Below are 13152 nucleotides of genomic sequence, written 5' to 3'. Positions count from 1 at the left end.
AGCGAAATATGGGTTCTCTCGTCCGATAGACTGGCGCCACCTAGTTCCAGATGTCGCAACGCTGTACGGTTCTAAGCAGACGACGGTCTTTGCTGGTAGTGCCGAGCGAACGCGCTTTGTACCTGTTCGCTTTGTGCTACGCACAACAGACGACTACGCACAGCAGACGACGCATGTCTTTTGCCGCGGCGTTGGGGAGAGGCCCCCCGAGCAGACGGACTTCGCGCCTTCGTGCCTCTTCGCACCTGCCTCGCAGCACGCCGAAGCAGACGACGACCCGCCGAGGTTTGTTGACCCCAAGAAGAAGACGGACTGAAGATTGTTTTTGTTTCTTCTTCCTGTCCTTCTCACGCGAGCTGGCCTCTTTAAGGTACATAAACGATGGAGGGTGGGTGGTCGCGTTTAGGAAATCCTGATGGATACGCGCTCCGTTCGGGCTTGATCCCAGGGTTGTGCGCCGTTTCTGGTCCGCGTCAGCTCTGGATCGCTATAGGCTTAAGTTTTGATTTGATGGGTGTGGGGTATTAGATCTTGTCCCACAACAATAGTCATTCCAGTAAGCGTCTTGATAAAGTTATTTCCGGTCTGATTTGAAGGCTATCGGCAACTCGAGAATCCGTAGCTCGTGCTGGCAACGCTGTGCAAATAAACAAAGATGGCTACGGCATCCAGGGTTACGGCGGCCCTTTCGCTTGGGGCTGTGCTTGCGTTTCTCGTCTGTGTCATGGCCTCGAATCGAGACACGGTTGTCGAAGCCGAAAGGGTCCTTGCTGCCGATCACCTTATTTACATAAACGATGACAACTAAAAATTTCAGCGGCGAGACCGTGGAAATAGTTACTGTGCGTGCAAACGTCCGGCGTGCCCAGCAAGCCGCGTAAGATTACTTTAAGGACAAAGAGCCTTCCAAGTGAGCCGGAGGTTTAAAAAAAAAAAAGGAAGTGTGTGCGTAGCGGACCTCTCCGAACAGTACAAGCACTTGTTCACGGCTTTGCTCCACTGATACAGGTGCGTTACTTGACAGTTTTCGACCTTCAGAGGCAATTCCGCACTGCGACTCGTTTTGCAGTATATAACATATAGCATCCCACAATATACCGTCTGGCCCAGTGAACGTTAGGCAAGCCGTTGAACTAATCAATATATTAAGAAAACACGGTACGAGATACAATTACAGCCGCATATAACGAATTATTGTGTATAACGAACAGCAGTAAACTCCCCTTGGAATATTTTTGTATACAATTTTTATCATATATATCGAAACAGCCATATATCGAACTTTTTTGTGATCCCCTTCCGATTCGATATATTCGGGTTCGACTGTATAAGACCTACCATGTTCTGTCGTCAGCGTTGTGACAACTGTAAGCGCTCTTACAACAGTGTAGTTATTGAAATTCAGTCGTGTTTCTAATGATTCGTCGGTTGCCTTCAATTGACTTTCTGTTAATTGAGACGATATTGAATACCATGCGTGACTCTTACGAGGTTCGCTAACACCTCCGAGGTTTTCTATTTGCGTGCAGAACTCACCTTCCAGGACATGCTGGGACAGGACCGTGCCGCCCTGGAAGAGAATGGTGAAACGCGAACGTTAGTTTGGCCTGTACGCGGGCATCATGATTAGCCAGCGCTAAGAACAGATGGGACGTAAGATTAAAAAGCATATAGTGCGAATCACAATGAAGTAGAACACCAAATTGAGTTAAATTTGTTTTAGGAGTGAAGTCGCTTATGGCTACAGATCGGTCCATTGATAAACTCTAATGTGCCGCTCTCAATTTGCCGGTGCTCTATAGTTGCAAGCACCGGATGAAGCTGTGTCGACGCGCTGCACAAGTTTGTCGAGAAGTACCCGTACCACAAGCCTCAAGTCGTCTTCTGTAAAGTCGGGCGATTGTCGGACACTTGCCTGAGAGAAAGAGAGAGAGAGAGAAAAATTATGGTTGATTGCTCTTTGATATGAATTGGTAGAACACGAAAGGGAAACGTGTCTTCACAGAAGCTGTTGCACGTTTGCGTCACGAACTCTCGGTCGGCTGCAGCGAAAAGCGCACGATTTGCGGGACGGCGACCGTGCTGCATGTTTACTTCGCGCGCGGGGCCCCGTTGGCGAACGGAGTTGAAACGCGCCAGGCTCCTCAACGCGCCGACTTGCCCGCGAGAAATTGAGAAGGACGTTATAAGCCGCGGGCCGGCGCATGCGTTCGTGGCGTAATAGTTTCAACGTCGGGCTTCTATACTTGAAATCCTGGGTTTGAATCTTGCCGTCAGACACTTTTAACAATGTTTATTTTATTATTTATTACGCAGTACTTCGCTGAAAATGACGAGTTTACAAAGTCACGAAGCCGTTTACACTTAGTTCCTTATTATATGGCTACACCGCGCTGGAGTCTCCGCTGCGCGGTGACTACCGAAGCGCTCCCTGTCGGCGCTCGTTAGTGTCACGATGCAGTACTTCGCAAATCACCGCTCCTATAGGTGGCGGACGTCACATCCGTTACATTCGTTGCCGGAAATCAGTCATGAAACGCGGCGTAAAACACTTTTCGTGTCAAAAAGACGCGCGCGCTCTACATTAATGCGTTACATTTGAAAATGGGCCGCACTGCAGACGAGGGTGTCAGATTCTTTGACGCGAAGTTCTCGTTTCGAGTATTAGCGACTAACAACGGGAGTCGCAATGCTCATGGTATACCGTAGCTTGACTACCGGTTGCATTAGATATTTTTCCTTTGTATGGGACTCGGCGTGTGCACAGTGCAGGATGAACGATGTCCGCGACGGGCGCAAGACGCAAGCAGCACAACACATGAGTCGTGAACGTAACGTCATACACCTTTGCATCTCTCCCAAGGCTGCCGAGCCTTGCACCTCTACAGGAGGTGTTGGCTGAACTTGGGCGACGTCAGGGGACGAGCACGCGAGCGGAATGTTAAGTGGGCGTCGCCTTACCATGTTCGTCGAAAGACAAAGATGGGTCCCTTGAACTCGGAAAGGCTGACTCACGTGTTTTTACGCTCGCCTGTACGCGTGTCTACCGTCGACGGCGCCGTCGCTAAAGCGTGCAATTACAGAGAGTAAAAAACGCACGGCCCGCCGTCAGATTTAACCCGAACATTGAAGGCACATCTCTAGCGGCTTGAATTTAACGAACACGGTCTGTAATGAATAAACAGCTGATGGATTTGGAAGAAAGACGCGTTAATTAAGCAAGCACCATTCAAACCAACCCGGCCAGAGATATCCAGCACCCTCCGCAGGAGAAACCAAGAAGGCTCTTAAAGCTTGTTCCGGCTAAGTATGATGGAGGCTGTACACTGAGCGACGCTTCATGACAAATTATTCCTCTGGGATAACCCCCCCCCCCCCCCCCAAAAAAAAAAAAAGAAAAAGTGGCAGACTTGGCGTATCTAGGGCTATATACTTAGTAAGCTTAAAGAGATGCAAAGACAAAGGGCTTGTGGCGACGCCACCGTGAAGTTTTCGCACTACAGCGCTCCATGACGTCACGTATTTTGACAGGACCTGTTTCTCGGAAGTAGATGATAGCTTATCGACAGAGGAGGCTTTCATTGCATTCTAAGCGAATCCGACTCAATTTAGCAAGTTTTGGTGACTTTTCCTTTTCTGCGTAAAGACGGGCCCCAACCATTGGAATAATTTGAGGCCATGGAGTGACACCACACTGACGATCTGACGCTGTGGTAGGACGTGTAATCCAAGAAGGAAATGTTTCGGCCTCTATTTTCTCCTCTAGTAATCGACACCTTCCCGCCAAAATGATAAATGCAGATACAGTCTTGTAAGAATACTGCTCCAGTCTCAACTGATTTTGTTTTGCTCTTTGGTGTACATTCAACTGTTCTGCGAGCAAGATCAATTCTTATTCTTGTTTACGTAAACGTGAAGCCAATGGCGGTAAATGTACTTTCAGTTCTCGTGACAGCATTCCGCACATCGCGACAGGAAGGTCATTGTTGAATGTCAGAAGGGTGCGTAGGAGACTGTTGCTTTAATCCATTGCATTTTGTGAGACGACAACTATTATAGTGATTTTCGACAAGTAACTTGACTAAATAAAGCAATAAAGATGCAGAAAGCTTATAATTGCACAAACCAAAGGCGTATACTGCGCATGTTTTGTCGTTATATGATGTGACAACCCTGCGTCATGTCAATACAATTAACTACACTACGTCACTTCAGAGTTTTAGCCTGTCCGTATCAGAGGCGGATCTAGGGCAGCCTCCACGAAGGTCCCTCACCAAAATATACAGAAAAGGGAGGCAGTATTGGACTGACATATAATGGAGCGAATGCTATTCAACAAAGAACCAACTACGTTACAAGTACAGAGCGCACAAAAAAAAAAAAAAAAACTTTTGTCATTTTTGTTCACTTATAGTACGGTAATGAGCAGTGGAAAACACAAGGCAAAGAAAGATTAAACACAAGGATGGTATGGAGCAAGTAATTCCCAATAAGCTAACAAACGAAGAGATACTTTATAATAGATTGACACCCAACAGGACATTGAACCGGACATGTATACAGTGTATTTTTTAATTCCTTTGACAACACTCGCGTGGCACAAAAACGATCCCGTCATTGGCCTAACCTGTCACAAGGTGCCACTTTACCACTGCTGCTACTCTATACTGCTGCTTCTGTTGGAATGCTCCACTCCTCTATCCGCCGCGGTGGCTCAGTCAGCTAAGGCGTTGCGCTGCTGAGCACGAGATCGCGGAATCGAATCCCGGCCGCCGGGGCCGTATTTCGATGGAGGCGAAATGCAAAAACGCCCGTGTGCTTGCGTTATAGTGCACGTTAAAGAACCCCAGGTGGTTAAAATTAATCCGGAGCCCTCCACTACGGCGTCCCTCATAATCAGAACTGGTTTTTGCACGTAAAACCCCGGAAAGAAGATGTTCTCCTCTTCTCTCCCGTTCGGGGAAGTGGGAGAGCATGCAGGCACCCTTCGGCTGCCGTCGACGTTTCCGGTGTTCAGGTACTCCCTAAGTGCTTACGAATGACCTAAAACTCCCTATTAATTTTGCGGGTAAGCTTGGAACAAGGCTGAGTGCTTGGGCTATTAGACGAACTACGGTTACAAAGCAAGATTACGTGCGTACGGCACCTTTGAACTTGAGCGAGACGGATGAAGGCTGTCGACATCGACTGTTTACGCTCGCTTCTGCTCCTAACAGAAGAGTCTCGTCTGTTCGCGAAGAGCAGCGGCAGCAGCACTAATAAGGAACACCGACGCACGGGCACGCACGCCATCTACGAGCAGAAAAGAAAACGAAAGGAGGAAAAAGAAAAAAAAAACGGGGGGCGGTGGCGACGAGAAGCAGCCATATACCTTCCCTTCACTTCCCGATACATCACGCATACACTGTTTCGTAAACATCCGAAGGGAGCTAGCTGCTACACGCTCGATCTCGACGGTTTGGCCTGCATAGCCGTTGCATATAGCCTGCATAGCCCGAGCTGCATAGCCGTTGTGTCTCCGCGGGGCTGTGTATGTATTACGCCGTATATCGCATGCATAAAAGGCAGCCAGCGGCCGCATTCCGAGGGGTTCGTTCATCCGTTTCTTTCAGGGATCACTGCGCCAGCTGGACACACGTCCGGAGTCTTCGCCGCGTTGCGTGCTGCTGCTGTTGCTGTTGTTGCTGTATAAATAGGAGCGGTGGGCTTCTTTCTTTAGTCTGGACGTCGGAAAAAAAGAGACACGTGCGATGTGGCGCGGTGATTTACATATAGCAGCGGCGGCGCGCCGCGCTATATATCTGTGCTGCGGAATAGCGTGCGTGACTTATGCGCGGAAGAGCTGAAAGGCGTTTGCCTCGGTTGTCGACCTATGTGAGGGCCCCGAGATGAAAAGGCCTGGAAGAGAGAACTCCGGCACGCGCTATAGTAGCCGCGACTTGTCGATTAACGGCGGTTTGATGCCGTTGTACCTCGTTATAGCGAATTCTGGTGTAATTGGTGATCCGATATAACGAATTATACTCTTTAGCCATGCTTTATTTAATCGGGAGGTTTTTGTAACTAAGTAATAGTAATAATTAATGTATTTTCTGAAAACAAACATCTGAATCCACGCTCTCCCCTCCCCGCCTGTTGTGTTTGTCTGACAATGTTCTTATTTGCTTCAAATTCAAGTATATAACCGCCCGCCCACCCCCTTCACAAACACGTGTACACACACACTTTAGGCATTAAGGTTGCTATGAAAGTGCTTAGATTCTAGGAAATACGACCAACAAAAACAATAGAAATAAAATTAACGATGTTTCGTATCCCAAATGAAGCCTGGAAGTGCAGTTTAGAGTTCTTTTTCTCTCTTTTTTTTTTCCCGCGTCATCAGCTCGCCATTTGCACCCAACTGACCAGATCACTGCCGCTGTAGTTGGCATTATCTTTCTTTTTTTTAATTATTATCACTGCCGAATCACGAACACTATAATCGGACATTGCACCTCGCTTCCCGGCCAGTCCGGTGACGTTTGACAACATTCGGCTCGTCGTGCACGACGAGGCACGCGTGAATACCCGGAGGAACGTCGACCCTTTTGAGCCCGAGCTCTGTTGTCGCCGTATCTGTTGTCCATGCATATGCGGAGCGCGCCCCGGAGAAGGAATAGAAGGGTCCAAGCTTTTTTCCGTGTGTACACGCATCTGCTGCTGCTTCTTCGCGCCTTGGTCGCCCGGCCGCGCCACATGCGTCTGGCTGTTTATACAGTCGTCGGATCCTTGACGCTGTACAGATGGTGGAGTGCAGATGCTTGCGGAAGGCGTCCGCGCGCTCAGTCGTTCAAGCAAGAACTTGAACGGTTTATTTACAACGTGAGTGAAATATTGAGACGATCGAGATCTGTAAAAGTGTACATGGCGAGGATGTTACAATAGAAATCGTCACCAGAACTCTGTTGGGTGATAGGGGTCGGCTCAAGAGTCAAGGGACAGAGGCCGCTGACTTCCTTCTGATTGGACGCCGAGTCACGTGATATGACTTTCTTCTGATTGGACGCCGAGACAGTTGACATGACGTCGTTCTGATTGGACGCCGAGTCACGTGACAAGGCCATTTCCTTTCCCTGCCCACTTTTTCAGCGAGGAGGTCGTTCCCTTGCCCCCAGGTGAGGCGTAGCATCTCTGTTGGGCGGGGAGGTTGCCTCGAGGAGGCAAAGCCGTTCCAGTGACTTTGGCGTATGCCTCCTGGGCGTCGGCGGGCGGGCACCAAGTTAACATCAAACACCGTCCCCGAATTCCGAAGATATCATTTGCTTGTAGGTATCCGGAAGTATTTCCTCCCGGGCGGCCCAGAAGCACAATGCATGAACTGCCGTGGTTGACGTCACTAAGCCCCGCGTTGCGTCACTGAATTCCAAGATATTAGCTTCTCGTCGGCGGCCGCAAGTCTTTTTCTCCCGGGCGACCCGAAACACAATAGAAATCCACACCATAGAAAATACAATGTCGTGACAACTTTGAAGCGTAGTCATTAAGAAATGTAAAGGAGAAGCTCCTGAGAAATAGGCGCTCGCCACGTGACTGGACGCGCGCGGACAAAATGGGGCGTGGCCTCCGAGATTGGACAGCGCGCGCCGCCCGATCTCGAAGGCAATGGTGAGGGCCGCGAATTTCCTACGAAAAATCACTATGGGAAACTGGCGCTAGCGTCTATGGGAGCTGCGCAAGCATGGTGGTTCAACCGGACAGGGTATGGTTGGGTACAGTTGCATGGTTTTGCCCTGTGAACCACTTTCCTTGATCATGCTTCGAACGATTTTGGGTCTTAACCATTGGATCCAAGAAATGTTGCAAGAAGATGCTTTCTTTCCAACAAAAATATATTTGCGTCGTAAATGCGACAATTCGCGACGACTATGCTCGTGAAAAAAAAAAGTTTTGTTTGTGTGATTTAGGCCGATTGAGGCGAACAAAGCGTAGTAAAAAATGTGGTTGATCCCTCTTATATAGGAATCGGTATAGAACACGAAAGTGAAACGTGTCTTCACAGAAGTAGTGTAATGTTTATTGCACATTGATATATAATGTCTATTGGTGTTTTGTGGCTAAAGCGCCCTTAGGCGTTGATGCACCCACGCTGACGCCTGGTGGCACGTCTCCTCCATCACGACTACCAACGTCGATGACCATGAGCAACCGTCGTGCATATGGAAGCTGCACTACGCTGCACACGCTAGCACAACGCGAAAGACGAAGCACGTAACTGACACACTAATACAACGCGCAAGACAAAGCACGTAACTGAATCGTCACCGAGTCAAATCAGCGCGTACAGCGCGTCGTAATTGCAGCCTCCGCGATCAACTTCAGAAACATTTTCAGAGCTAATTGCGGAGGCCACGCTCCGCTGTGCTGAGTACGGTGAACGCCACCTAGGTGGCGTTGGTAGTGCTTCTTGATGCCAGCGTCCCTTCGAATGCTGGCATCGAGGCGTCGTAGTGCTGAGACCACCGAAGCGTTCACTGTCGGTGCGCGTTAAGGCCGGAATACATGGAGCGAATAACCGGCGTCCGAGCGAAGAACTTCGTCGGGCGGCGAACGTCCGACGGCCGGCGTCAAGAAATTTGCCGTCCGCAGCCGATCTGCCTGTCCAAACATTTTCGTCGGGCGAACGCCGCCGCCGGAAGCGTCTAGCGCGCAGCGGTGGACGACAGCCAATCAGGAGGCACTATTTCCGGTCGCAATGCATGCTGGTGTTTCGCGCGCGCGCGCCTTTTCGCGTCGTCTGCAATCGCGTTGGTGTTGCCGTGTCTGCATGTCTCTGCACCGATTGAGTAGTTCCTAGTATGATCTCTCAGGAATCGCGTTGTATTTGTACATCCCATATCCGCTGATCTGCGAGGAAACAGACAAGCAGTGCAAGCTCTCTACAACAACCTTCAACAGAAATCTTCTGATCTCAGAGGCCACATGCTGTCGTCATGCCTATCTCCCGACTTCCCCGATAGATGACGTTGGCATCGGATATTTCTTTCGCTAGGCTTAGACGCGTTCGAAACGAGAAGCGATCTCGAAAACTACTCAAGGTTATCCATAATACTCTGTCGTCGAAGCGGCCTGAGACTAAGCGAAAGCCGTTTACGCAGTCATTTGCTTCCAACTAAGTGAATTCTACAAGGACAACGCCAAATTCAGTTCGAAGCGGGCGGCCGGGACCGCCGCCAACACGGCGGCCAACGCGCGGCGGCGTTCGCCGCATGTATTGCAACACAGCAAACATCCTGCGTCGTGTCGCCGCGTCGTTACTTGACGCGTGAAGTTCGTCGAGAAAGTTCGCTCCATGTATCCCGGGCTTTAGTGTCATAATGCAGTACTTCTCTTTTCTGCTCGTAGGCGGCGGCACCGCCCCGAGCAAGAGCGCGGGTACACGGAGGAGTGTTAGATATATAAGGCGCGTCTGTGTAGCTCTCTGCGAATGCGTTTGTGGCGCAATGGGTTAAACGCTCGGCGATCTATCGTCGCGGACCGAGAGGTCGTGGGTTCGATTCCCAAATTTTGCATGTTTGTGGAACTTTTTCTTCTGGTTTCTTTCTTTGTATTATGTTCTATGACGTATTTCCGTGACGGAAATACGTCAGTGAAGTCTTGGTGGACCCCGGAATAAAACACTTTCGTGTTAACAAAGCCCGCAATAGCACGTCTTAAGCCACACGCACGAATATCAGAGAAATCCTTGTTGTAACCGTCACTCCCACGATGGCTGAATGATCGCAGCGCCACAGTTACCTCTAGTAATTCTTATTATGGGTAAATCTATGGCGAGAACATGATCATAACGACGGCGTCACTAGAAGCTACCACGGTCCAAGCGAGAGCCTTGAAAGTTCGAAGGTCTGCCAACATTGGGAGGGCGTCGCTTCCCAAGAAGCCACCGCGCTGACAGGCCCCGGAGAGAGGGAAGGAGCGGGTGTCAGAGGAGGTTGGCTTGCCGATGGCTAGCTGCCTGACGTCATGCATGACGTCACGATACTGGTCTTTTTAGAGCGCAGCTCTTATAGGCGTCCATTGTTGCGGCGACCGTAGGCGTTGTCCCTCGTAACCGAGCGAACGAGCACAGCGAAAGATGAGAGCGAACGCGGAAGCGCATCGGGGGATGAAAAAAGCGCGGCTAGAGCGATGAGTCGCGCGGAGGAAAGTGGAGAGGAGGGTTCAGCGGAACCACGAGGCGGAAAGCGGAGGAGTGCGTGGCGAAAGGGAGAGAAGAAAAGCGTAATGCGGTGACGATGGCTACGAGATGGCGCCAGAGTAGCGCGCGCGTCGTCTGGGAGGTCTGTCGGCTGCGGCTGCTGTGAATCGCGCCCACGCGTCACCCACGCGCTGCCTCTCGCGATCTTCGGATAAGCGAGGCAGTCGCGCCACACTTCGCTCCGTTCGCAACGTGCCGCACGATACAGACTGTCCGCGTCAGCCAATGTATCGCCAAATGAAAACGTGTATACAGCTGCGCTCAAATTTCGCATTAGGGAGTATAGTAATCGTCGGAGAGTATTTCCTTTCTCCGTGATAACGACGAAAACTGACTCCTGCCGTGGTCGCAAGAGCAACGGAAGGGACGGAGTTTCGAGCTTAATTCTAACAGAAACTTAATTCTAAGCGATTCGCTGGACGCCTCTGCTTTCTCCTGATCTGTATTTATAATGTTATCCGGCACAGTCTAAGCAGGAACGCTCCTATAGTCTTTCCTAATCTGCTTTACGTATCTCCAAAACTCTTTTGGGTTTCTCTTCAGTATTATCATTAAACTATCAAAGTAGAAAACTAAATTTTTCTTCCATTTTTCAGTTTTGAAGAATGTATTATCATTTCGCAGTTTATGAGAAAGTACAGTTACCAGAAAATTTTTGTAAAAGCTTCTCGCATTTCTCGCGATCCTGCGAGTCTCACCATTAAACCACGGATTTCGTTTGGTTCTTTGACAGTGCCAACGGTTTTTTTTTTTCGGTAACTGCATCGACGTTGCCAGGTACGATTCTGGTGTATTTCAATTCTAATATAGTTATACTCAATCTATATATATATATATATATATATATATATATATATATATATATATATATAATATATGAAGGCAGTTTTATCTCAGAAACGCTCACTGCGTGTGTCCTTGGAGTAGACAATCGTGACTAAAACTAAATATTGAAAGTAACATTTACTCACGGCTGTGTACCACAAGGGCACTGTGCTACAATGCTTGTCCAATAGGTCCGCACAGCCAAGTCGATGACAATTCATGTTTTAATCATTCCCGTACAGTTATATTTCTTTTCCTTCTTTGTTGTTTCAACTGCGCATCATCTTATGTATAAACGCTCAACTAACCCCCATACTGTAATACCCATTCGGCGAATGTAGGTATCCGAATAAATAAATAAAAATAAGGTAACTAAAAATGTGTAGGGAGCGGAGTCAATAGAGGGGGTAACGACCTCCTCGTCAAGCTGCTGCTCTTGACTGGCAGTGGATAAATAATGTTTTAAAAAGAACGTTGATAAATGCGAATCGATGCATGGCTAGCGACATGTCTTAATTCCCTGTCCATTCAACCAAGTGCCCCCCCCCCCCCCCTCAGCCCCTTTGATTATCGATAACGCACGACGAGTAAAGAGAGAAACCGCGGGCAAAGTGGCCTCTTGAAACGAGTATGAATACCCAAATTTTCGTCCGTGTTCCGCAATGAAGTCACAATACGTGCTCTCGGCTCACCCATGGATCTCCTCTCCCCGTAGAGATGGGCGGAAGAGGTGACGTCACTTAAGGCATTCAGAAAGGTCCGCCATGCACAGGAAACGTCGCTAATGTGACAAGCGAGGTCGATCCTCTGCGTATATACCGCTGACAAGGAACTTTCAGCAGGCAAGGCGACATTGCAGAATCGTTGATCAAAAAAAAAAAAAAAACAGCGAAACGAAGGAAATTGTGCCACCGCGGTGACGCCCGCCGCGCCCTCTGGACTGTATTTCGACCCCGCGACACGGTGCTACTCGGGTGACCTTTCCTCCGCTGCTAAAGTTTCTGCATGACACGAAACTAGACGAGCGGCTCTAGTAGGGCCACCGTCTAAAGTACATAATCACTCGCTATCACCGTGCTCGCCACTTCTCTTATCGTCATCATCATCATCATCCAACCCAGTACTTTCACCAAGGTCCCTAGATATCTTTATCTAGGGACCTTAACTTTCACTACCCTTCCATCTTCCCCAGTGCAGAGTAGCAGACTAGAGCGCACCAGCTCAGGTCGACCTCTCTGTCTTTCCAGTCAATAAAATCTTTTTCTCTCCCTCTCTCTCTCTTCAACCCTTTCTCAGACGTTCGCTTTTAGCGTGCCCGGCAATACTTGCAATACTTCAATTTTCTGTTTCTAACCTAACTGACACGCACGCTCGAAATTTTAGTATTTCTTCGCATTGGTACCAAAGTTTCACGCGATCCGAGATTCAGTATTAACTTTAGTACGGTTATACGCTTCATTCTCTTCGTTTTACGTGCTGCGCTCTTCTAATTATTGCGACTTCAAAGAACAGTTTGTGACACGCACGCAGGCGCGGATCCAGGGGGGATGTCCGGATGTCCTGACCCCCCCCTCAGATTTCTGTATCACCCCCTCGCTGATAGGGGGATAGCCCTGTCACAAAAAATATGGCCACCAGCATTCTTCAAAATTATTTTTCGTGAGTACCAGTGGTATCAGCCATTTAGAAGTAAAGGTAGCTCGCTCACAAGCTTAGTTGTACTCCGTAGGGGTGTGGTGTCGCGAAGTTACCGTAGTTAATTTTTCTCATGAACACCTTGGACTTCCTGGCGCCGGCCGTGCCTTACTCGTCCTGTCGGTGGCGTCGAATGAACGAGGGGACGTCCCTTTTGCCAAGCACACCGATGTCCGCGCGAGCGCCTTCGCGCCTGATCAACTTATTTCCGCATTGGGGTGTCATCGGTTGCCTCATTTGCTGTCATCATTTCCGCGACCAACCTGCTTAATGAAAGAGACCTCGCTGAAGTGTTCATATATAAATAATAACAACTAACAGCTAAACTAAGAACTACGCATAGGGAACTTTTTTTTAAAACTGTAGCACTCATTGTGATCACAGTTACACGTTGACAA

Source organism: Dermacentor silvarum, chromosome 5 (genome assembly GCF_013339745.2).
Source record: "Dermacentor silvarum isolate Dsil-2018 chromosome 5, BIME_Dsil_1.4, whole genome shotgun sequence".
Lineage (NCBI taxonomy): Eukaryota > Metazoa > Arthropoda > Arachnida > Ixodida > Ixodidae > Dermacentor > Dermacentor silvarum.
This window is presented reverse-complemented; position numbering follows the sequence as displayed.